The 27,007-nt window shown below is 42.3% G+C and overlaps 1 long non-coding RNA gene across 1 annotated transcript in view; it reads left to right on the forward strand.

Annotated features, from left to right (window-relative positions):
- LOC138158006 (uncharacterized) overlaps positions 1–25,078 on the forward strand; it is a 292,753-nt gene extending 267,675 nt beyond the window's left edge. Inside the window, exon 4 of the long non-coding RNA XR_011167531.1 lies at positions 24,965–25,078. This is a non-coding gene — a long non-coding RNA (uncharacterized lncRNA). The remainder of the gene's footprint in view (positions 1–24,964) is intronic.
- The last annotated feature ends 1,929 nt before the right edge of the window (positions 25,079–27,007 follow it).

A 27,007-nucleotide genomic window follows, 5' to 3' on the forward strand; every position in this document is an offset into this window, starting at 1 on the left:
TCTCTCTCTCTCTCTCTCTCTTTCTTTCTTTCTTTCTTTCTTTTCTTTTTTTTTGCCTTTTGGGGTGCAATTGAGGTTAAATAACTTGCCCAAGGTGACACGGCTAGTTTTTTTGTGTGGGTGTTAAGTGTCTGAGGCCGGAACCGAACTCGGGTCCTCCTGACTCCAGGGCCAGCACTTTACTTACTGCACCACCTAGCTGCCCCAAGACCTCTATGAGGTGAGATCTTTATCTAAGAGAGTTGCGGATGGGTCATGTGGGAGGTTTGAAATCACATCTATGGGGAATGCGATTGAGAATCAGTTAAGAAATTTTGCCTTGACCAAGTGAGGGCCAACTAGAGGTGAGACAGCATGACTTTATAGTGTACCAGGTCGGTACAATTGTGCGACATCTTCCAACTTAGCTCAGCAGCACAAGTAGGAACAGAGGAGGCAGATGGTGTGAGTAATCCAGAGTTGAGGTTTGGCAAGTCATGCATGGGTGGTGATAGAAGCAGGGAGCAAGGGACTGAAGATCAGAGGACAGGGTGGAGCTGAACTTTTTAACTATAGGGTTGAGATTGGGAAGGGATTCAAGTGAAGTCAGAGCAGGGGTAATGACATGAGAAAGTACCAAGGAATGGAGGGCCTAGAGTTCACGATGAGGACAAAAGATGGACTTAGGAGGACTAAGGCATAGGGAGAGACTGGATGATAGGAGGCTATGATCAGATAGAGGAATGTCAGAGTTTTCCATCATGAAGTAGAATTCTTGAAGGTAATGATGAGATCCAAGATGGGATCAACCTTGTATGTAACTGAGTGTAGGTGTAGGTCATGGGATTTGATGAAATTGAGGAACTGGAAGGTAGGATATTTGAGGAAGCATCAACACGTATTCTGAAGTATAAGGGCAAGAATTAGAGAGAGACAGAGGAGACAGAGATAGAAAGGGGGAGGGGGGAAGAGAGAGAGAGAGAGACAGAGAGAGAGAGAGAGAGAGAGAGACAGAGAGACAGAGAGACAGAGAGACAGAGAGACAGAGACAGAGACAGAGACAGAGACAGAGAACCTGTGCAGAGAGAGACTTGGGATTGGTGTCCAGAAATCACAGTCAGGTGAAAGAACACAGACAGGAATAGAGTCCAAATCCAAGTGGTCTGCACTGGATAAGGTGAGGGATAGGATCCAAGCTAGGCACAAGGAAATATGGAATGAAAATCTGACCAGGAGACAGGGTCTGAAAAGAATCGATTGCAAGATGCTGCCCCCCAACCCTGATTCTTACTTCTCCTGGTAACCCACTATGAGCCTATCAACCAGGAGGAAGAGAGAAGGAAGACTTCTGTGGTCCTCATGGCCATGGCCATCCTGGAGAATGGCAGGAATGTGATATAATGAATGATACAATTAATTCTGTGGCACCTGAAGATTGCCACAACTCTGCAAGGCAATTAATGATTCAGAAAAACACCAAAAAATAGGTATCAACCCAAGTTTCTATATTTTTGGGCTGTGAAATACTCTCTTCCTTTATGCTTTAATATTTGACGAGGAAGCAGGATATTTGTTTCCTAAGGGTTTTGTCAATTCCTGACGTCCCTCATTTCCATAGCGATCATAGTATATGTAATAAGGGTTAGGGGCTTTGGGTAGGGACAGCAGCAGCTAAAGGACAACTGAGCAGGAGGGATCTGGTTTCCACATAGACCTTCTACCCCGAACAAAATGACATTGAAAGTTCTTTTTTTTTTTTTTTTAAGCAATTGGGGTTAAGTAACTTGCTCAAGGTTACACGGCCAGTTATTTCTGGGTGTGGTGCTGAGTGTCTGAGCCCGGGATTAGATCTCCAGGTCGTCCCAACACTGGAACCCGTGCTCTTACTCGCTGAGCCACCTGGCCACCCCTGACAGTGAAAGTTCTATGGGAGCCAAGGTTGTTAGAGCTGAAAATGGACTTTGAAAATGGAATGTTAGAGGTGAAAGATGCTTGAGATCATAGAATGTCAGGGCTGAAAGAGGCTTGTCAAAGCCAGACTGTCAAAGCCAGAAGTGACACTGGAACTGAGAAGAGAAGAATTTGAAGGGATGTTAGAATGTAGAATTATATGACTGGAGGTGACCATTAGAGATAGTAACAACACTTATGTTACATATATATAGACATACACACACATATATAAACTTTAAGGTTTCCAAAATACTTCAGAAGCATTATCCCATTTGATCCTCTCCACAATCCTGAGAGGTAAATGCTATTGTGACAAGTTTTACAGACAAGGAAACTGAGGCAGGCAGCGGGTAAGAGATTTGCCCAGGGTAATATAGCTAGCAAGTGTCTGAGGCAGGATTTGAACTCAGTATTCCTGGCCCTGGGTCCATTTGGTCATCTAGATCAATCTAATTCAATCTTGTAATTTTTTTTGACAGAGAAATTGAGGTCTAGAGTTAAGGCCATTATAAGTATCATTGATTTTGAGCCTAAAGAGACCGCTGAAGTCCTAGTCCATCATTTTATATCTGAGGACACTGAGGAACAGAGTCCTTAAGTGACTTGCTTGGGGTCACACAGCTAGTCTCTAAGGCAGTATTTGAACTCAGGACTTCCTTATTCCAACTCGAATGCTCTATTTGCTTTACCAAGGCATGGTAAACTGTAATACATTCTATAATGTCAGCTGTTATTTTTGCTTAATATTACTCAGGAAACTTAGTGGCGGAGCTGGCAACCAGTCTCTAGACTCCTATGATTAGATGGCAGAGTGGAATTTCTTCATTTGAAAAACGGTGCTGGTAATGGTGCTTACTTCCTAGGACTTTTGTGAAGATCAAATGAGAAAATATTTGTAAATGCTCGTTTCCTTCCCTTCCCTTCCTAGGCTGGTTCTCTTTTTACTAAGCAACCAACCAGTCAACAATCAATCAGTTTATTAAGGGCCTACTATGTGCTCAGCATTAGAGACACAAAGACAAAAAATTGACATCTCTTTCCCTCCAGGAGTTTACGTTCTAAGAGGTAAACAACGTGTATATATAAGTATATAAATATATACAAAAAGATAATTGGGAGGGGACACTAGCATCAGATGTAGGGCTCAGAAATTGTCTAGGGGGGAGGGTGTAGGAAGTTGCCTTAGATGAATGGTCTGTACAAGAACTATGGGATACCAATGCTTAACTTCAACACCTTGGTACAACCCGGGTTTCATGTTTTACCTGCTTGGTGCCAATCTACTCTTCTTTCCACCTTCCCCCCAACCAAAACTTCCCAGATGTCAGTGTCCTATTGATCTCCCCCCTTCCTCTATTAAGTCCTATTTTTAGGGGGGGTGGAAATGGGAAACTCATTTATACTAATGTGTAATTGGCTGACAATGGCTTAATCTGGTGCTGAGAGGGAGAGTGTGTGTGTGAGTGGTTGAAGATGGGAAAGAACTGAAAGGTCAAGACAGAGCCTTAAGCTTAAAGGATAAAAGAAGAAGGAATATTCCATATATGCCAGTGGGTGGAATGGGTATCCTTTAGGCATAAGGAACCTCCTGTCATCTCTGAAATCATGCTAAGTTATAGTTCACCTAAGTGTAGGGACCACAGAAACAGAGGTATACTCAAGAGTTTACAAGGTAAGCATTAGTGTCTGGGGACCCAAGCCTCCGTGAAAGGCTCAACTCCAGTAGATAACTCCCCCCCTTGCCCTTCAGAACAAAGGACAAGGGAAACTAGGAGGGAGTGAGGCCATGACCTTGGATAAGTCATTTGCCATGTCTCTCTCACTTAAGTGGGCTGGCTGTTACCTCATCTCCTTTTCTTAGGAACAAGATCCCCCCAGCCACTCACATGATACTGCTTTGCTGCTCTCCAGGAATTCCAGTCTAAGCACAGACTGACTGTAAACAAGGACACCTAACTCCTCAATGGCACCAGGGAGAGAGAGGATAAGGAGTGGACCAGAGAGACCCTTAGAAGGGCATGCAGAGCAAATAAAGGCCCACCAATGGGGAGACGCTGTGGTACTCTGGAAAGAGCTCCAGCTTTGGTGGCAGGAGGTCTGGGTCTGAATTCCATCTCTTATAACTTGAGTAAATTTGGGGCCTTAGTTCCTTTATCTATAAAATGAGGAGACTGGACTGGATGTCCTCTGACATTCCTCCCAGCTCTGGATTTATGATCCAGAGATCCAATTTCTGTGTCTTCTTAAAGGAAGCCAAATTTTCCTTCCAGGACCAGCTCTTGACTTTGTCTAGGTCAGAGGATAAGCATGGCAGAAATGAATGACATGCTTCTGGTGCCTTCCAAACTTTATTGGCAGCAGGTCCTCCCAAATGCCTTCAGATCTCCCAGCCTTCACTGCATTTATCAGCTCTTGGAGTTTTCTGTTTGTCCAGCTTGCACCCACAGATTCAGGAGGGCCATTGACAGACATGTCAACATAACTACCAGTTACTGAAAGAAGGGAAGAATGGAAGAGAGGGGGGGATGAGGAAAAAGGAAAAAGTGGGAAAGGAAGAGAGGACAATAATGATTGGGGTATAAAAGGTTTAGACCTGGATCGAAGTCAAGACTGTGTAAGGTGTGTGTGGTCCATGTAAAAAGTATGTGTGTCAACACAGGTTGTCTGTCTGTTGCTTTCAGGGAAGTATTGATAGATATCCCTGGAATCTTGCCCACTACTCTCTAAGGGAGACTGTGATTCTTGCCTAGAGGGGATCAGGGAAAAGCACCACAAAATTGGCCACTTTGTTTTCCTCTGGGTGGTTGGCTAGAATTATATCTATTTTCCCCTTCCCCTTAATTATTTCTGGTCTAAGGACATGATGGTTTCAGAACAAAAAACTACTAACTTTACTGGCAATTATCCCTTAAAGGGAGAAAGGTAGCCCTAAGCTTAAACCTCTAGGCTGGACTCCTTCTCAGGACACTCTAGTTATACAAAACATCATCACAAACAGTGAATAGGAAGCGATCTTGTAGTCCACCCTCCTCTTTTTTCCTAGAGGAGCCAATATTTACATAAGAGACCCTGAGAGAGGTATGATTTACCCAGGTTAGATCATAAGCCAAATAGCCAGGATTCGAACTCAAATTCCTTTGACTTGACTCTAAATTCAGTGCTCTCCTCATCAGTTGACCCACGATGATGATTCTCAGGGCATGGGAAGAAAGCTGGTACTTTCTCTGCTGGTCTTTTTGGAGAGGGAAGATCAGATTGCTAATGGCTGAAGTCACTTGATCTGAGCATTGGCACTGAGGACTTTTTTATTTTTGCTTTTTTTGGAGGGGGGAGGCCAGGGCAACTGGGATTAAGTGACTTGTCCAAGGTGACATGGCTAGTAAATGTTAAGTGTCTGAGGCCAGATGTGAATGCAGGTCCTCCTGAATGGTGCTCTGCTCACTGTGCCACCTAGCCGCCCATCACTGAGGACTTTTAAAGTTTCCATCTGAGTGAAGGAGAACTCAGTTAAGTCTCATCCTCTCTGTAAAACCTCCCCCAAAGCCTCCAGCCCTCACTTCCCACAGGGGTCTCACCATCCTCTGAACATACTTAACATTCACTTCTTGTCGCATTCATCTTGGCACTCAAGCGTTGACATAGCATTAAAACCGGGAATGGCTTTAGAAATCCAGTGCAACTGTCTCGTTTTATAGAAGAGATGGATGGGAGCAGCTAGGTGAATCAGTGGGTAGAGCGCTGGCCCTGGAGTCAGGAGGACCTGAGTTCAAATCCAACCTCAGACACTTACTAGCTGTGTGACCCTGGGCACATCACTTAACCTCAATTGCCTTGCAAAAAGAAAAAGAAGGAATAGACGAGAATTCAATAGAAGTGAGATTTCAGCTTGAGATCAGGGAGTTCCATCAATCAGAGATGCCCCACCATGGAATGGGCTACCTCATAAGGTGATGATCTCCCTGTCACTGTAAATGGTCAAGCAGAGTATCAAAGGGATCCTAAGTTAGAAGGCAAAACTGACTAGTCCACCCCTTCTTTTTATTTTTATTTTTTTGCCTTTTGGAGGGCAATTGGAGTTAAGTGACTTGCCCAAGTTTACACGGCTAGTTTTTTTTTGTGTTAAGTGTCTGAGGTCGGAACCGAACCCAGGTACTCCTAACTCCGGGCCTGTGCTTTAACTCACTGCGCCACCTAGCTGCCCCCACCCCTTCTTTTAAGAAGGGAAGAATTGACCCTAGATGGTTACCTGTCAAGGAAGCCACGGAGAAAACCTCGCATTTGATCGAAAAAAAGAAAAAGGTACTAGAGGACATCTCAGGACCCCACCCATTGTGAGCCTCTCTGGCTTTTTTGCTATGACACTGAGAACCAGAAAGTGATTTGCCCGTGTTCACACAGCCATGCAGCTATACGGATTCAGTTACCTTTTCTTGTGCATAGTTACGGCTTTACTGAATCGTTGCTCTCCCAGACAGATGCTTCAGACAGCACTTTGTAATATGCACCCAGTTTACGTGGGCTGATCTCAGAGCTTTTACCAGCTGTAGCGGAATTTCTTTTTGCTTGAGACAAGTACTGCAAACCGTGCCAGGGCAAACGATGTGGAGAATGCCCTCAGTTGGATATAGATGCGGGGGAGAGTGAAGATTTGAGGAGATCAGAATATGACAAGAGAGGAGCTTGTTCTAGCCCAAAGCAGGGATTGTAGAATAGAGGATTATAGATCTAGCACCCGCAGGAAGGAACTTTAAGCACCTGTGTCCCGCTAGTCCAATCCCTTAGTTTACAAAGAGGTTAAGTGATTTGGTCAAGATTACACAAGAAATAAGTGGCTGAGCTAGGTTAAAATCTATGTCTCCTAACTAAGACTTAACATAGCTGTGACATTTTTTTCATTTATCAAAGTATTTTTACGTGAGTAATTCTACTGTAATCATTAGAATTATATTACCCTTTGAAATAAGGTAAGGCAACTATTATTATCCTCTACTGTTAGTAGCCTGCAAATTTGGTACCCTGAAAGAAAGTCACTGTGGCCCCATCCTAGTTAAAGCTCTGACTATTGTCAATGACTACCATTTGGCTAGGTAACAATGGCTATGTGGTATTGTGGCATTGTTCTCTGAAGTCATCTAGTTTTCTTGTGTTGTCTGCTCTCAGGTTGCAAACAGTGAAATCATTGTCCTAAAGAATTTAACAAAGACTCAGTATGAATGAAAGCTTAGCCAGCCACTTCATAGCTGTCCTGATTATTTTCCTCCTCATCTGTAGCTTTCATTATTTTTTTAACTTGCCAGGCAAGGTGATGGAATCAAAAATGCATTGACCTTAAGAATCAGGAGACCAGGGTTCAATTCCACATTTCTTCCTTCCACATTTACTAAAAGTGAAATGAGAAAGAACATTAAAAAAAAAACTTTTGTTTTCTGAATATTTTTTTACATTTACATTTACAAAATTATTATTTTGAACTTAACAAACACTAGATAAAATGAGCATTTCCATATGCACAGGAAAACAGAAAAAGGATTCTATGTAAAACTTCAAGTCTCTACAAGGAAAAACTTTCTTAAAAAATTCTATACCTCCCACCTTCTTCTGCTCCCTGAGATAGCAAGCAATCAGATAAAGCTTATATATGTGCAATTATGTAAAACATTTCTATATTAGTCAGCTTGTACAAGAAGACTCATATAAAAGAAAAAAAGAAAGTGAAAAATAGCAAACTTTAGTCTATATTCAAACAATATCAGTTCTTTCTCTGGAGGCAGATAATATACTTCATCATTAGTACTCTGGGATTATCTTGGATCACTGTATTGCTGAGAATAGCTAAGTCATTTACAGTTCTTCATAGAACAATATTGCTGTTACAGTGTACATTTTCCTGGCTCTGTTCATTCACTATGCATCAGTTCATTGTAAGTTTTTCCAAGTTTTTCTGAAATCATCTTGCTTGTCATTTCTTATAGCAAAATAATATTCCATCACAATCATATGCCACAGCTTGTTTAGCCATTCCCCAATTGATGGGAATCCCTTTGATTTTTAATTCTTAGTCACCACAAAATAGCTGCTATAAATATTTTTGTACAAACAAGTCCTTTCCCCTTATTTTTGGATCTCTTTGGGATATAGATCTGGCAATGGTGTTGCTGGGTCAGAGTGTATGCACAGTTTTATAGCCCTTTGGGCAATAGTTCCAAATTGCCCTACAGAATGGTTCAATCAATTCACAACTCCACCAACAATGCATTACTGTCCCAGTTTTTCCGTACCCAACATTTAAGGAAAAACTTTCTAATAATCAAAGCTCTCCAGTAATGCAATGTCCTATCCTAGGAAGTTAATGAACTTTCTATCCCTGGAGAAGTTCAAAAAGAGTATCATAGAATGTTATCAATGAAAAGGACCTCAGAGATTCTAAAGCAGTTATTCCAACCCTTCTCATTTTATAACAAAGAGGGGAAGTACAGGAGAATGTAAAGTCCCTTGAGGGAAGGGAGAGATTTTTGTTTTGTTTTATTTTCTTTTATATTTCCAATTTCTAGTATAATGCCTGACCCATGACAGCATTTTAAATATCTTTGTCGAGTTGAGATGAAGAAAAAGAGTCCAAGAGAAGGGACAGTCTTGCCCAACATCACAAAGGTCAATGCATCAGAGTCAGGATCTGAATCCAGATCTCCTGACCCCAGGTCTAGTTATCTTTCTACTACATCACAGAGCTGGATGAACACTCACCTGGGATATTTTAGAATTGGCTCTTGCTTCAAATAGGGCTTGGAATAGTTGACCTTTGAAGGTCTTTCTACTTCTGGGCAGTGACTTGTGCATGGTATTAGAAGCTTAATAAAAGTTTGGTGAATTCTAACTCATCAGTCATTCCTTTTAGCTACACAGTTCCCAATCTTTAGTTAATGTGCATTCAGGCAAAGCATAATATTTTAAATAAAATGAACAAGGAAAGTACAAACTGATTTGTACCATATGCTGATGTTTTTATTTCCAGTGAAATGGAAATGGATTGTTTGGAGAATCTGCCAATACCCAGGCACTATCACTTTGGTAAATCTAATATTTCCTTCCTGGAAAAGGATAGTGAAAACTGGCTTACTGGAGAGAACCATCAAGCACAGTGTCCTTGGTGTCACTGAAAAAGAGCTTTCAAATGATCAAGTCAGACAATTTAAGTCCAGAAAAATAGACTAAGTGTGCCATGTTCCAAAGTGAAATTGGCCACAAAAGCCGTGAAGATGCTCTTTGAGAGTGATGAGATGGAGGAAGGGTATATAGTGGGGTTGCAGCAGGTATAGGGGTCTCCCCACTGGCCTTGGCATTGGCTGACCTGAGTATGAATTCACCTCTGGGGCTTATAATCTATGTGACTCTAGACAAATCATTTGAATCAATAAACATACATTTTCTTTCTTTTTTCTCTTTTGGTCTTTTTGGAGGGGGAAGTCAGGGCAATTGGGGTTAAGTGACTTGCCCAAGGTCACACAGTTAGTGAATATTAAGTGTTTGAGGTCAGATTTGAACTCAGGTCCTCCTGACTCCAGGGCCGGTACTCTATTCACTTCGCTACCTAGCTGCCCCTTAAACATACATTTTCAAAGACCCTACTGTGTGGCCAACGTTGTGCTAGGTACCAATAAGTATATGCAAGAAAAGAATGTACAAAGGAGATACAAAATAAAAATAAGGCAGGAGGTAGCGCTAGTAGCTGGAGGTAATCCAAAAAAGGCTTCCTGTAGGAGGTGGCATTTGAGCTGAGCTTTTATGGAAACTAGAGATTTTAAGAGGCAAAGGTGAGAAAGGGGTCTGTGCTATGTATGGGAGACAGTAAGTGCAAAGACAAGAACAATTTTAAGATAAGAATGGAGATAGGAGAACAATGGGAAGGCAGCTTTGAATGGATGGAGAGATTAATCTCTCTGGGCCTCAGTTTCTTCATCTGTCGAATGGGGATAATAATAGAGTGGTGAAGACAGTGCTCTGTAATAACAGCTGATACCTTGTAAGTATTAACGCATGACTTAAAGGTTGAGCTGCTATTATTACTGATAGATTAGAAGTGGCAACTTCTGGGGGCAAGGAGGGGAGAAGGGCTTTACTGGATCATAGGATTTAGAGCAGAAAGGGATCTTATCAATCAACAGCATTTATTAAGCATCTACTGTGTGTCAGGCCCCAGGCTGGGCTCTGAGAGCACAAATGCAATCAATGCAACAATCCCCATTGCAAGGAGATTACATTCTACCATGAGGAGACAAGAAAGACATAGGTACATCTGTTCAGAATGACTATAAAGAGAATTAATTCCAGTAGTTAAATAGAAAGTAGTTTGAGACAGAGTGCACATAGGAGGTGATATTTGAGTTGTGTCTTGAAGAGAGGGCCTCTGAGACAGAAGTGAGGAGGGAGTCAGAACTGTGCTGCCAAATGTTTGACAACCAGCTCCCCAAAAGAAAAAAAAGTATCCACAACACATTTTTAAAATTTCATCTGGAGGCAGCTAGGTGGTGCAGTGAATAGAACACTGGCCCTGAAGTCAGGAAGACCTGAGTTTAAAAAACCTGTCCTCAGATGCTTGATGCGTACCAACTGTGTGACTTTGGGCATGTCACTCAACCCCAATTGCCTTGCCTTCCCCCCTCAAAAACAAAAAACTCAAACAAAATTTTATCTACATTGTTAATATTTTCTCATCTTGTCCTTCGATCTATTTAAACCAAACCTCATTTGTAGCATTTTCAAGGTGTACATGCTCCCAACCGAAAATTTAGCAATCAGCTTTCTGGAGCCATTTTAGGCTGGTTCCAGCACGGCCCTGGAGGGGGTACATTCCAGGTATGGGGGACAGTCATTGCAAAGACATGAAGATGTAGGATTCCTTTCAATTCACTAAGTTGGAAACTAGGTCCAGAGAGGACTTGCTTAAGGTCACATAACTAGCCAGTAGCAGAGAGGGGCATAGATGTTGTGAAGCCAGGGGAAATAGTTAATTTCCTGGAAAGTTTCCTGATCTGGCCCACAATGACAGTTTCCTGGAACCACCACCAACCAGCAGCTATGGACTGCAACCTGGGATTGGCAGCTATTTTGGGTTAGAGTTAAATGCATTTAAAACAAAACAAAACAAAATTTCAGGGTCCTAAAAAAAATTGCTTTAATTGCATTGGATATCCCAAGTGGAGCCTGACACAGTTAAGAGCTCAGGATAGACACATGTCATTTTATATTTTTAACCCTCTTTATAAAGTGTGAAATTGCATCATCCTTTGGAAAATAATGCCCCCGGGGGAAAGACTTCCAGTGTAATGAAGTGAGTCAGTCTTCATTGTAAAGGCCACAATCCTTTAAAGGATTAAAAAAAAAATTATCTCCCAACCACCCAATGCTGAGCTGAGGTTAGCCTCCAGCATCCCTCTCCTAGAATCACCATTCAAAACCGCTCTTCATCATACCCAGTGGATTCAATGACCTCTGGCTTCTACCACATCACAGCACTGCGAAGAGAACAGTATCTTGTTGTTAAGTTCAGTTAGTCAGCTGTGTTGTTTATGTGTCTCAAAGAAGCAATGGGTTTGGTGAAAGGCCTGAGAGTCAACAATCCTGTGTGCTACTATTAAATTCCACCTTTTCCTAGCTGTATGGCATTGGTCAATTTGACTCCCTCCTCTGTGTCTTGGTTTCTCTATCTGAAAAATTAAGGGGGTTAGACTATGTGATCTTTAATTAAGACTTTTTCCAGTTCTGACATTATGTGTTCTAAGACCTCTTCAAGTTTCAACAGCTGTATTCTAAGGCCCTCTCAGCTCTAACATTCTATGTTCTAAGATACCTTCAGCTTTGACATCAAGGTTCTAAGGTCCCTTCCCTTTCTATGTATTCTGTGACACAATGATTCTTCGAAATGGAATCCTTCCTTTTGGACTTCCTCCTATACCCTTCACCCTAAGCACTGCAGAGGAGCATGAAAGACATACTTCTCTGCCTTTAAGCAATTAATGGCTCTATAATATATCGGACCTTTCTATTAGTCTGTCATCTCCTTGAGGGCAGGATGTGATTTCTCCTTCTTGGTATCTCCCCTCTATTTTCATCCTGTAGTGGTGACTTAAGAAATATTTATTGAACAAAATTGGTAAACCATACCAAAAATGAACCTAATGTCTCAGCTGCTCACATTTCTATTTACTTGTAATAGCTTGTAAGCCATTGGCTTCCCAACAATCTTAGGAGGTGAGTTGTACAAGTGAGGAGAGTCCTCTTCATTTTACAGATGAGAGAGCTGAAGTTCAGAGTGGTAAAGGGACTTACCCAGGGTCACACAGACATAAAGTGGAAGAGGACAAAGAAATGTTTGGTTTGGTTGGAGTATAGGATGCATACAGGTGAGTAATAGAGATAAGGCTGGTCCAGTGCAGGGGCACCAGCTTGTGGAGGGCTTTTTCACTGACAGGAAGAGGAGTTTTAGCTTTTCTCAAGAGGCAATAGGATGCCATTAAAGATTTTTGAGCAGAACAATATGACCGCTATAGATCTTGCCTAAGAAAGATTGCTCTGGCCACATCTGGTGGGGAGGAAAAGTAGAAGTGTTGAAGGCTATTGCAATAGTACAGATGAGTAGTAATGTGAGCCTTTGTGAAGATCACTGGAATAAGAACAGAGAGGAGGTGATTATGGAACAAAAACCTGCCACAAAAGTACAATTGACAGGACTTGGTTATTGCTTAGATTTGAGAGATAATGTAGAGGGAAGAGTTGAAATTAACTCCAAAGTTATTAACATGGGAGACTGATTGTTAGTGGTGGTACCAGAGATAGAAATATTGAAGACAGAAAAAGAAATAGGTTTATAGAGAAAGCTAGTCAGTTCATCCTGGGACATGTTTGAAATGTAAGCCAAGCAGCCTGAACATCCAGAAGGAAATATTTTGTAGGCAAATGGAGCAGCGGATAACTTGAGATGGGAAGAACTGAGTTCAAATCTAGCCTCAGTCACTTATTAACTATATGATACCGCGCAAGTCACTTAACCTCTGTCAGCCTCAGTATCTTCAATTATAAAATGAAGATAATAATAATAATAATAACAGCTATATCCCAGTGGTTGTTGTGAGGACTAGATGAGATACAATCTATATAGTGATTTTTTTCTCTTTGAGCCACCTCTGGACAGACCCACGTAGACCAATACACAACCTGCATGGGCCAACAACTAGTCTAACCCTTTCATTTTTCAGAAAAGGAAACTGAGGCCTACAGAAGTAACCTAGCCAGGACTACTCAGGTAGTTAAATGGAAGAGCTGGGATCTGAACCCAGGTTCTCTCACACTACATCCCACAGACCTTCTACTACATCAAGCCTTTGTCAAATTGGAGCCTCGACATACAAGAATTGTTTATGGAGTAGGTGAAAATACCCTGAGGACCTTTCAGATTTCAAGATTTGTCTCGTCATACCCTCCAGCTTTAAATTACTACTTAGATTGTGTTTGGGGGAATAGCACCATATTTAATGATGGCAAGATGATCCCTGACACAAACAGCCATCATTTTAAACACAAATGTCCTTCTGAAGAAGCTATATGGTTACAAGTCCTTTAACACCCCCAACTCTGAAGAATCAGAGGCAGATAACCCAAAGGACAAGGGGGAGACATTTGGATGGTACATGTAGGCTATAGAATACTTCTGATACCCCATCAACAAGCATTTGTTAAGTGCCTACTATGTGTTGAGGAAATAAAGACAAAAGTGAAACTATTTGTATTAGATTGTGAGCTCCTTGAGGGCAGGGACTGTCTTTTGCCTCTTTTTGAGTTCCTAGCAATTAGCACAGTGCTTGGCATATAGTAGGTCCTTGACAAATGTTTATTGATGGATTACTTTCAAGAAGCTTATATTCTATTGGAATGGGATGAGAGGGTCACAACATGTGTAATTATATATGCACACATGTGTACATACCATACATGTTATGTGTGTACCGCACACCTGTGTACATATGTACACACATGTGTGTTTTGTGTCCGCATATATCTGTGGACAAGATACTGCTGTAGACTGCCTTAACCACTAGATAAAAAACACAAGAACTAAGCTATAACGAAGGCTGAGCAACAAGGAAATGATCTCAGGGTGGCAAAGTGTAGAGGGCAACTGGAATCATCAGATCACTTTTAGCTTAGTAAAACTACTTTCACACAAATGACTTCACTTGATCCTCTCAGCAGCCCTAGGAGGGAGACCTAGTAGGAGCCCAGGAGAGGAATCATTATTCCCATTTGACAAAGGAAGTGACACAGTCTCTGAAGTCAAGCAGCTAATTGGTAGCAGTGTCAATATAGGAACCCAGGTTTCCTGATTCCTGGCATGTGGATCTGTCCATTTCTCTATGCTGTGGAGAGATAATAAGAGAGAAGGCAGCCTCTGTGGGAGAAATTAAAATTGTCCTCATATAGCTTTGCTCTTCATTTAATTGAGGATTGTCCCATATTAGGCTAGAGCGTGTATAAAAGTAACCCTCCATACATAGTCCAGTTCTTCCAAAGGACCATGTGGACTGGGAACACACTTTAAATTATTTTGAGTAATCCACGATGTATCTATTCATGGCGTTTGGTTTAATTCAAACATATGCATGTGAGATACCCTGTCTGAGAAAGTCATGAATCAAACGGTTTCTTAAAAACCAATAAAGCCTAAACTCAAGAGGATATAATATTCTTTTTTTAAAGCACACACAACTGCTGAAGAATATTTTCTAACAAAGCCAATTTCTTTTTCCATATTTTCAACAAGAATACCTCCAATACAATCATAGGCCTCTTTCCCAGAGAGGTTATAGATTTGAGAAAACAAAACATATGGTTCATTGATGGTTGATATTTTCTAAATCACTTTTTCCCCAATAAAAACATTGTTCATGACCTTTTCCATTGTTTTGGACTCTTTCCTTCTTGAAATATCTCAAAAATAATTCTGGAATGCCTATATAATACAGTTATCATTTCCAGCGCAGATGTCTTCTTGCATGTGTGGTTAATTCCTGTCCTACTTTGCCATTGCTTCTCTGCTACTAGTGGGGAAAGTCCAAATGTGGTGGTTCTGTTAGCATTGCCAATGAGGACAAATCGCTGTAAAAATATTGCAGCTCTGTTCAATTTTATATCTGTTCATTGTCTCCCTTCTGCTTTCATCAACCAATACTCGTGGGATAGTCTGACTTAGAGGAAATTCATGCCAAGCTCTTTTCTAGTTCCTTTTCTTCTTAATTACTTTTTTCTTGCTTTTCTTGAAGGCATCCTTCTCTGCAGTGTGTGCGCATGCAGTTCAAATGAGCCTATATGTCCAACTAATGTTGCCTTTGGCTATCTTATCTCTCCATTTAGTAGGGAGATGAAAAATTTACTCACTGATGCAATTTCAGTCTCCCAGTTGTGGCTGTCATTTTTCATCAGTCAGACTCCTCTAGGACGTGGCCATAATCAGAATCAATGTCTCCACTTTTGTCCTTATCCCATTTGCTAGAATTAGCAGCTTGTTTAAATAGTTCAGGCTGGAGCTGCTTCTTTGCCCTTTCTTTCTTTGATGTTTCCATTGACCTTTACCCTATACAGTCCATGATGAGGCTGTGCATAGAGAGACTTCTACAGCAACTAATTAATTCTAGTCTTTAGGATTCTTAGGAAACAATGAATTTCTTGTCTTTTCTCTTGCTATTGTCCTATGTTTCTGTGCTTTTCCTTTGCAGAACCTTCTGATTCTTCTTAAAGACAGTCTTCATAATATAAAGATGTCAGCCTTTTGAGCAGTTGATAAACATTTGGCTCCTTTCATTCTTTAATCCCTTCAAAATGTTTTCCAGAATAGCTTTCACTTTTGTCTTCCATGGGATCTTTGGAATTCAAATCACTGACCTCCAAGTTATATGTTGACTTATTTGGGGAATCTTGCCAAGACAACACACATATGCACATGGCCACAGGCACACGCATGCACCGTGATATTTCTTTATTTGTAACCCAGCAATTCAAATGCATGTTATCTCCATACCAGACAGTAAACATCTCAAGAGCGGGGACTATGCCTTGTCCCCTTCTGTGTTTCTTACAGAGTAGCATGGTGCCTTCCTTATAGACACTTAAGGACTTGAATGGATTGTGATCTCATCTGTGGGGGTACACCCCTTCCCCCAACTGGTACAGACTCAAACCTTCTCATCTTGTGCATGTCTTGCTACACTTTTGCATCAGTTATTCATAGAGGATCCTGCCATCTCAATGGAAATCTCCCTCTGGTTCTTTAACTCACTCTTAAGAGGACCAACAGCACTAAGATTGCCCAACTATTTTCTCATTCTGGTGACATGACCAAATTGCCTGTGTCTGGGTACGTGTGTGAGCTTGATGCTGTTTTTTGTCTTTTATTTTTGGAGGGGGGAGGGCAGGGCTATTGGGGGCAAGTGACTTGATCAAGGTCACACGGCTAGTAAGTGTTAAGTGTCTGAGGCTGGATTTGAACTCAGGTCTTCCTGACTCCAGGGCCGGTGCTCTATTCACTGTGCCACCTAGCTGTCCTTTGATATTGTTTTTTCAGGTGGTCCAAGTCATCATTGGCAACATGGCACATCCTCCTTTCAGCCACCACACATCTTTTTATTAACACGTTATGGGCATTTAATAGGTATTGAAATAAATTGAAAGCCCATTTAGAGTTGATGCAGCCTAGCCTTTTGAAACACTTCCTTTGATCACATGATGCATATGTTTATCCCAGTCCCTTAGCACCTGTTTCTGATTCAGAACACAATCTTTCCCTTCCCTGAAGAGCAAGGGGGAGGACCAGCTGTTTTCTGACTTTCAAAGCAGAGAATCCCCCAAACAGTTTCCAGCAGAATGTCTGGAGATTCAAGCCACTCATTGTATAAATTGTTCTCTGATGAGTTGTCTGATCTGGCTAGGGGTGCTGATTGAAATGCCTGGATAAGATAATATAATAATTGTATTCTCACATGTGAACAGAGTGATATTGTCTACAGAGTGCTTTTCTATTCATTATCTCATTTGATCATCCCAAAAGCTCAGGGAAAGAAAGGATTCTTGTCATTCTTGTTTTACAAAAAGGGGAAACTGAGCCCTAGAGCTGATGGTGTCTTGGGGCTGGCTAATACATGGATTATTATTTTTTTTTCTCTTTTTGGAGGGGAAAGGTAGGGCAACTTGGCTTAAGTGATTTGCCCAAGGTCACATGGCTAGTTTTTTTGTGTTGTGTCTGAGGTCAGAATTGAACTCAGGTCCTCCTGACTCCAGGGCCAATGCTTTATTCACTGCGCCACCTAGCCACACTTCATACATGGATTATTAAATTTTCAATGTGAGCATTTATACTTTGGAAAATAGCAAACACTATAAATCAGAGCCTTGTTTAGTTTTGCTGATTGTCTAGACAAGAAAATGATAGAGAAAATATTGATGTGGATTAAACTTAAAAATGTGTAGCATATGCATTTTTGGAGAGTCGGTTGTTAAATATTTACCAGCACACCACCACCTAGAGCTGTGCTTGAAGCCTCTCAGCCTCTCCCTGGCAGAAAGAGAGAATTTAGGACTATAGTCAGCAAACATTGTTGGCGTGTCTTAACGCTATAGATTTAGAACCGAAAAGAATGTTAGAGATTATTTCCCTGATCCAACTTCCTTGTGTTACAGGTGGAGAAACTGGTCCACAGAGATGCTAAGTAACTTGCCCAAGGTCACATAAAGGCAGAGGGAGAATTGGAACTAGGCAACTATGTGGTATACTAGAGAGAGCTCTGGAGTTGGAATCAGGAAGGCCTGAGTTCAAATTCTGCCCCAGATGCTTACTAGATTTATGACTCTGGACCAGTCACATAAACTTTCCTAGTCTTCATTTACTCATCTATAAAATACAATTAAGTAGTTACCTTCTATATTTGTTATGGGAATTCAATGAGATTATATGTGTGTATGTAAATATGTATTATATAATATATACATATACATTTATAAATCACTTTGCAAACCTTAAAGTGTTCTATAAATGATGTCTGCAAAGTCAGGTTCTGTCACTATACCATGCCAGAGGAATCAGGAGAGGAGGGCCTTAGGGACCATCCACTGAGTCAGGCATCGGTCAAGATGTCATACAGAGCCTTCCCTTTAGCAAGCACCAAGACACACCAGGATCCTCGCCCATGGGATCCATGTTTCTCTCGTAAATTGTCACCCAAAGATGCATGCCTTCATCCTGATCTCAGCAAAGGCCTCTTTCCACATACACAGATAAGAAGGGAAGAGATTGAGGCAAGAATTTCCTGCATCTTGTGTCCATATGCCATTAACATAGTAGAGATGCCCAAGCACTGTATAGCCATCAATATTTGTTACCTTGACCCCTTTAGGAGATGGGGACTTTCCTGGTGGGGAAACTGAGCCCAAAGTGTGATGAAACAATTCACCCAGCAAGCCAGATAGCAAGGGAGCAAGCTAGAGCCAGACAGTATGGTACAGACAAACTCAGGCATTGGGAAATCCGGGTCCAAGTTCCAGTTTTGTCATTGATTCCTCATATACAATTTCTGGGTCTCAATTTCCTCATCTGCAACTCTGCGAGTCTATAAACCTCTAAAATGGAAGTAGGAGCTCTGGCAAATTTCAAGATTACTGATTCATTCTGTGGCCTCAGATGTACGATTTCTGAATCTCAGTTCTCTCATCTGCAAAGTGGTAGGTAATTGAACTAGATTATCCCTAAGATGCCATCCAGCTCCCATATTCTGGAAATCTATAAGCCCTCAAGCTACAAGTAGGAGACATGATAAATGGTGAAATCTATCCCCATAGTGTGATACCTGAAATACAGTAACACCCTTATTGCTGGGCTTGTCTCTCCTTCTTAGAGCTGCTTGAGTCTAAGGCATGGGTAAGTTTAGGAACTAAAAAATGACCAAGTCTCCATACCTTTTGATTTTTGACCATGGGATGTCTGCTAGAGCTTTGGGTTTGATGGATTCAAAATTACCCTGAAGCTACAATTCATTCCCTTGGATACAAGCACAGTGGCTCCTACATTGTAAGTTCTTAATAAATGCTTGTTGCTTTGGTGCCTTGGATGGAGTTGTTATTTGTTCTTTTAGGGGAAAGTGTGTGTGTGTGTGTGTGTGTGTGTGTGTGTGTGTGTGTGAGAGAGAGAGAGAGAGAGAGAGAGAGAGAGAGAGAGAGAGAGAGAGAGAGAGAGAGAGAGAGAGAGAGAGAGAGAGAAGGATTTTACTTCAATAGTCTCTTTGTTAGTTTCAGGATCTGGCAAACGAAAATTATGACCATGAGATTGCTTAAGTACTGTCCGAGGGAGGGAAGTAAGGGAGTCCAAGGGCTGGCTGGAAGAAAGGCCAGCCACTGGCTGGTGTTAGTACTCCATCATTATCCTGGTATCTGTCAATGTACTGACATAGACCAGAGTCCCTTGGGGAAGGACAGCTTGTTTTTAACACACTTGGGGGCTGGGGAGGGAGGGAAGGAATAGATTCTCTAACAACATTTGCCTTTGTCGTGCTCAGTCTCCTACACACCACTGAATTGCCAAGCTGGTGACCAAGGCAAAAGCCAGCAGCCAGATTTGCTTGATCAGGACCCTCACCTTCCTGAACAAAGAGTGGCGCCGATTGCTTTGTGTAATGGAAAGGGAGCACTTACCTAGAAGGGCAGGGTTCTAGTCCTGGTTCTGCCATCAGTCACTGAATGACCTTCTTGTCTCTAAGTCTCCACTTACTCACCCATGAAAGGAGATGAGATAACCTCTTAGGTTTGTTTCTTCAAGTTCTTTCATTCTGTGGTCTAGCACTCTGTGTTCTCAGCTCTGGTATTCTGGGTTCTAAGTTCTCTCCCAATTCTGATATTCTGTGTTCTAAGGTCCCTTTCAGTTCTCACCTCCTGCATTCTAAGTTCCCTTCCAGCTCTCACATTCTGTGTTCTAAAGACCATTTCAGCTCTGACACTATATCCTGAGACCTCTTCCGGCTCTGGACTTCAACACCATGCCTCAGTGTCCATCTCTTGCCTTGGAAACACCTTTACTACCCTGGAGCCTCCTCATGCTGCAATACCCTCTTGCCATGGAAGCTCTCTTTTCCCATTGATGAGTTTCTCTTGGGGTTCTCCATTTTGGGGAGGAGGGTCATTCTCCTCCCAGATGCACTTGTGACTTTCTAGACTTCATCTCTCTGCCCTTGCATGGATATCTTGTGCCTTCTTTTCCCCACCCTCACCCCTCCTTTCAGCTCCTTATTTTGTCTCATATTCTCCTATTTGAATGTAAGCTCTTTGAGGACTGGGATAGTTTTCGTTTTGCTTGTATTTATATTCCCAACATATGGACCATGTTCATATGGACTGTTTGTGGCCAGTTTGTGGTAGAGCCCAATCAGCCCCAGTCAGACACCCTGTAGCTTGACTCCCACATAGTGATGTCATTTTGGTCCTCTCTAAGAACAAAGAACAGTCATATCCCCAACACTTAGCACAGCGTCTAACACAGTGAGAACTTTAAAAATGCTTGTTGCTTTCCTTGCCTTCCCTCGGACCGTCCATATTCTCAGGTCTCCTCCAGCTCTAGAATTCAGCGTTCTGTGTCTATCTTTTACAAATCACTTATGAAATCCACCTACTTTGTGCCTTCTGTAGGAATTCCTCAACCTTGGGCAGCTTGCTTTGTCCTCTGCATGCTAGACTCAAGCCTCTGGTCTCAACTCTGTCCTGCTATTAGTAACATGATTTCACTTTCACACTCTGGTGTTCTTCTGCTTCCCAAAGCCAGGGCTTGGATTGGGTCTCCCAGAGGCTTTGACAATCTTGCTTTGGTATCCACCCAAGGCTCAGTATTCTGAAACTGCCTCTCAAGGCTCCATCCAGCTGGAAACTGGGGTGGGCCCAGGGAAGAGACAGGAGGGATCCCGAGGGGCTAATATGGATTGGCAGACCAGAGTTTACAACTATAGCTTATAGAAGGAACATTGCCAATGGCCTGTGCTTCTAACATGCAAACCATTGGCTTGCTTCTCATCACTCATGGGCCAGTCCATTAAACAGTGAACAGCATCTGTGGTACACTGGGAAGTGCATGGGCCTAGGCCCCCAGACTTGCTGGGTGACTTGGAGTAAATCGCTCTGTCTCAGAATCTTCTGGAAAATCTTTTGGGTCTCTTGAAGCATACCTGAGTTTTGTGTCACTTCTTGCTCAAAACTTCAGTGACCGGGGCGGCTAGGTGGCGCAGTGAGTAAAGCGCTGGCCTTGGAGTCGGGAGGACCCGAGTTCGGTTCCAGCCTGAGACACTTAACACCCACACAAAAATACTAGCCATGTAACCTTGGGCAAGTTACGTAACCCCAAAATTGCCCTCCAAAAGGCAAAAAAAAAAAAACAAAAAACAAAAAAAAACTTCAGTGACCCCTTCCTCCATTTTCTATAGGATAAAGTGGCTTCACTTGCATTCAAGGCCTTCTACCACCTAACTACTCCCCTTTTGTCTGACTTCATACCCCTACCCCTCACAAGCCCAATGTTCCAGATTAACTGAGTTACAAGCTGGGGATTCCTTGGACTCTCTCTTCTGCCTCAGTGTACCCCCACAAGTTGTCCCCTGCACCTAGAAAGCATTTCCTCCTCATTTCTACCCCCTAGGATCAATGAATCAACAAGCATTCTTTATTTTCTTATTATATACTGAGTACCATGCTAAGTGATAACAGTACAAAGGAAAAGTAGAAACAGTCCCTGCCTTCAAGAACCTTATAATCAAATAGATTGACAGCATATACAATACATGTTTATGTGTGTGTGTGTATACACACATACACACATATCCAAAGGCCAAGGGGTGAAGAATGGGCAATCTCAAAGCTGACAGTAACAGAGAAAGCTTATGTTTGTTTGTGCATGTGTGTGTATATACGTGTATATGTATATATGTGCGCACATAACTATATAGATGAAAATGTGTGCACATGTATGTTGTGTGTACCTATATACATGTATGTGCATGTACACACATACACAGTCTATCCCCAAAGTCTTAGTGCTATATATAAATCTTCTCTTCCTTCAAGGATCAGCTCAGCATCTGTCTCCTCTGGGAAGCCTTTCCCAAAGCCCACAGCCCTCAGTATTTTCTCTGTCTCCATCCTGTGTTTCTGTGTTTCTCTCTATTTTACTGCCATCCTTCTTTGTTCTGTGTCCCCCAGTAATAATGACAGATACGTATATGCCACAGTCAAACACAGGCTCCTTGAGGTAAGTGGGATGGTTTCTTCTCCCCTTCCTTCATGGTGGAGAGCATAACGGCGCACTGGGAGTCAGGAAGACCTAGGCTCAGATCCCATTTGGGCAGGTACCTTTACCTCTCAGGGCCTCAGATTCTTCCTCTGTGAAAATAAGGGATTGGGGGGCCCATTCAGCTCCAAATCTGTGCTCCCAAGGACCTCTTCTCTCTTCTTGCCTTGCTTTGCCTCCTCTCTCTTCTCTCCTCTTACTTACTCCTCCTCTCCTCTCTTCTCTATCTCTCCTCTCTTCTCTCCTCTTCCTCCTTCTCTCCCTCCACCTCTTCCTCCTCTCCTCTTCACTCTCTGCCCAAAAGTCAAAAGTGTCACATGGTTGAGGTGAGAGAAATGGGCAGCCTCTAGGCTGAAACTAGCTCAGCAGTTTTATTATGCCCATTTTCCACATGAGGAGACTGAACCCTCCAGAGGGTGGTGAGGGCTGCCAACAGGGGACCCATTCTAGTTCTCTTTTGCTCTCTCCTGGCTCCTTGGGCTTCTAGTGCAGTTTAGTGTCTGGAGCTTAATGTGTTAATGCCATGGCTTGGAGGATCAGTTTCCCCAGGTCTGAGGGCTGCCTTCTTGGCTATTAAAATAGTTCCTTGGTATCACAGCCTGGAAACAATGCAAGTTATTGACATTAAAAATACCTCTCCCACTGGCTACTGCAGACCCAGCTCTGCATGATGCAAGGATGATGCAATATTGCATGGAATGTTAACAGACAATGGACTCCAGGTCTGTACAGGACTAGGCTGTGGGTGGTGGGCTCAGTGGTCAGAACACAAGGAGGTCATGGGTTCATCCCCTATGAGGGTGGTTAGCTGTACTCTCTTCCATGGGCACAGACTAAGCTTTAACTCTCAGCCAACAACTTTCCTTTAGATTCGACTGAAATCTGCCTTCCAGTAAATCCTTCTGCAAATGTCCCAATTCTGTCTTCTGGGTCCAAGTCTAATCCCCCTTATACATGACAGTCAAAGACACGAAGACTGCTATCATTTCCTGCCAGTATAAATATCCCTGGCTTCTACAACTGATCTTGGCATAGAATGGTTTCAAAGTCTCTCCTCTTCCTGAGACCCTGAAATACCCCCCACAACTTGTTAATTTCAATATCTCTACCCTACCCACCCACTAGGACAATAGGTGTTGCTGTTATGATGGTTTCTTCCACAGTGCTAGAATCTTGAGCTGCCTAGAAATAACATCGGCCTTTACCAAACCTCCCAAGCATCCCCCCACCACGGACAAGAATCACATATGCCCCACCTTGTAGACAAAGGCAGCCAGTGTGGTGGTAGAGGGGAAAACACAAGTCCTGGAATAAGAAGATGTGAGTTTGGGTCCTGATTCTATCACTTCCTAGCTGGGAAACCTTGGGAAAGACTGACTGCTCTCCATTTCCTCATCTGTATGTGAATGGAAGCCATTATTGAAATATCAACTATTATTGAAAAGGAAAAACATTAAGGAAAGTGTTCTGCATTTTGTTTTAAAAAGATGTCATAACAAAAAGGGATGAGCTTTGAATTGTGCCCTGAAGTAGGGATGGATTCACACTGTGCTGTCTAAACCCTCCCTTCCCCACCCTTTGTGATGAACAAGGTGAGTGTGATGCCATGGTGTGAGCCATTTCCCAATATTTCACTGGGTCTTTCACTCACTGATGTGGTGGTGAGGCATTCCCTCCACCAGAGCAAATGATAGACCATTCAAAGCAGCTTCCCCTCTGGGATGCTGACCTACTCAGGGCTCATCAGCACTGTATTCCAACTCCCAGAGCTACCTGGCCTGGTCCTTCTGACATGATCAAAACACTTCTACCACTGAGTGAGAACCCTATCCATCAGCCAGGAAGCCACAATAGAAAACAACAGGAAATACCTCTCCAATGTCCCTGCAGCTCTGAAAAGGATTGCATGGATGTGTGCATGCTGCACCCTAACAAGATTGGTTCTGGTTAGAAGAGCAGTGATTTGCATCAGATAGTTTTTTTTAAAAACTTCATTAACGTTATAATGGAGAAAGCTCATGCTTTCTCAGGCAATGAGTAGTTATCAAGGACAGCTAGGTGATGCAAAGGATAGAGAACCACGCCTGGAGCCTGGGAGATAGGAACTCAAATCTAGCCTCAGTCACTTACTAACTGTGTGACCTTGGGAAAGTGACTTAACTCTAACTGTCTGTTGCCTTCTCTGTGAGATGGGAAATAATAGCATCTACCTCCCAGGATTGATGAGGTAATGTTTGTAAAGCACTAGGTAGACCTTAAGGACAGCTGTGCCTGTAGTCAGGAGGACCTGAGTCTTGCTTTGTCTAGCCTTGGACACTTACCAGCTGTGTGATCCTGGGCAAGTCACTTAACCCTGTTTGCCTCAGTTTCCTCATCTGTAAAATGAACTGGAGAAGGAAATGGCAAACTTTTCCAGTATCTTAGCCAAGAAAACCCCAAATGGGGTCATGGAGAGTTGGACACGATTAAAAAGGACTGAGCAACAAATGTAGACTTTAAAGTACTATGAAAATGAAAGGCATCATCTTCATCATTATTTGTGATACCTTTAAACCTTGAAATATACTCAGGACTACTCTCTGATCTCTGAGGATCAGGAGGAGGACCACCCCCATTCCATCTTCTTTCTTTGTGCAATCTCAAAAGAAAGTTGGTCTCTTTCCCTTCATCCAGGCAATGGAGACAGCAGCGAAGTCAGACTGGCCAAAGGGGATGGGGATTGGCCTGCTTTGTCGTTCCCCGGGAGCCTCACTGAGCAGTGCCTGGCCTGCCATGGTGCCAGGTAAGATTATCCAAGCATTCTATGTTCATTATTCCATTTAGGACCCACAACAAGCCTAGGACATGGGCATGCTCCGTCATAGCATCTCCAATTTCATAGGTGAGCCAAGGATGACCCAGAGGGGTTAAGTGATTTGTCCAAGGGCACTTGGCTATAATGGTGGATGTGTGATATGCATTTAAGCCTCTCCTATCTTTCCAGATTATGCTATTTCCCTTCATGCAAGCTATGGGTTAGCCAAACTGGCCTTCTTGCTATGCCTTATCCATGGCACTCTGTCTCCCATCTCCACTTTCAAAGGAGAAGCTGTCCTTCATGACTTGAATATCCTCTCTACCCACTTCTCTTAGAATATCTAGTTCCTTCAAAAATATCACCTCCTGCACAAGGCTTCTCCTAATCCCCACCTACCCTCCCCCAGTTGCCAAAAATTATCTTAAATACACCTTATGTTCTTATTATCTTAAGTACACATAAGTGCATGTGTATGTTTTGTCTCCTCAATGGAATGCAGGCTCCTTGGACTTCTTCATTCTTATTATTCCAAGGACTGCTTCATTCTTACATTTGCATGCTCAATGCCTCACATATAATATGATCTTAATAAATGTTTGCTGATTGGTTGTTTTCCATGTCTAGTGCTCTTTTTCTTTTTCTTTTTGGAGGGGGGAAGGCAGGGCAATTGGGGTTAAGTGGCTTGCCCAAGGTCACACAGCTAGTAAGTGTTAAGTGTCTGAGACTGGATTTGAACTCAGGTCCTCCTGATTCCAGGGCTGGTATTCTATTCACTGTCCCCCCTAGCCGCCCCACTCAGTGCTCTTTCTCTACTTTCTCTCCCTCACTTCACTTCTCTCTGATGGCATCTCTGGCTCCAAGAGCCCAAACCATCACTTGGGTAAAGCTGGAGAGACTTCGAGGGAAGAAAGATATCCTGACCTCAATCAGCACCCCTTTCTCTCACTTTCAGGGTGCACATGGGGGACTTGGCATTGCTTCAGAGTTTGCACCTTGGTCCCAGTTTAAAGGATTTTGAGCTGGAAGGGACCCTGGAATCATCTAGTCTAACCACTTCATTTTACGGATGATTAACCCAGATTACTGTCGTTTCCTTTTTTGACAGAGTTACTAAACTGGTAGATCAAGGAGATGTTAGAGATAGAGTTTCCCAAGATTTTAGCAAAACATTTGATGTCTTTCCTGCTATTATTATGGAAAAGATAGAGAGAGGTGGGCTAGACAGTAGTCATTAGTGGTTCAATAGCCCCTTGGAAATGAGTCTCCAGTAAAGTATCCCAAATATCTGTGCTAGGTCCTACACAGATTTAATAGTTCTATTTAACAGGTTTATCAGTGACCTGGATAAATTCATAAATGTCATGCTTATCAACATTGCCTATGACATGGAGCCGGCAAGGGTATGTTAACAAGATATAGTCAGAATTCAAAGAGATCTTGATAGCGTCGAACTTTGGACCAAATCAAGTAGGATGAAACTAAATTGTGATAAATATAAAGTCAGATGCTTGGGTCTGAAAAATCAATACCCCAAGTTCAAGATGGGAGAACTGTGGGTAATCAACAGTTCATTTGAAAATGATGGAGGGATTTGATAAAAGGTCAAAGGATTTATAAAAAGGCAATTTTAGGACAACGAAATCAAATCTATTTGTGGTCATATGAAAAAATTATCTAAATCACTATTGATTAAAGAAATGCTAATTAAAAGAACTGTGACATACCACTTCATACGTATTAGATTGGCTAATATGACAGAAAAGGAAAATGAGAAATATTGGAGGGCATGAGGAAAAATTGAGACTCTAATGCATTGTTTGTGTATCTGTAAACTAACAGCCATTCTGGAGAACAATTTTGAACTATACCCAAAGAGCTATAAAACGGTGACCCAGCAATGCCATTACTAGAGCCGTTTC

The sequence above is a fragment of the Petaurus breviceps genome, unplaced genomic scaffold (genome assembly GCF_028583685.1).
Source record: "Petaurus breviceps papuanus isolate PSGF00001 unplaced genomic scaffold, PetGlider_PUasm1.0 174, whole genome shotgun sequence".
NCBI classification, from domain to species: Eukaryota; Metazoa; Chordata; class Mammalia; order Diprotodontia; family Petauridae; genus Petaurus; species Petaurus breviceps.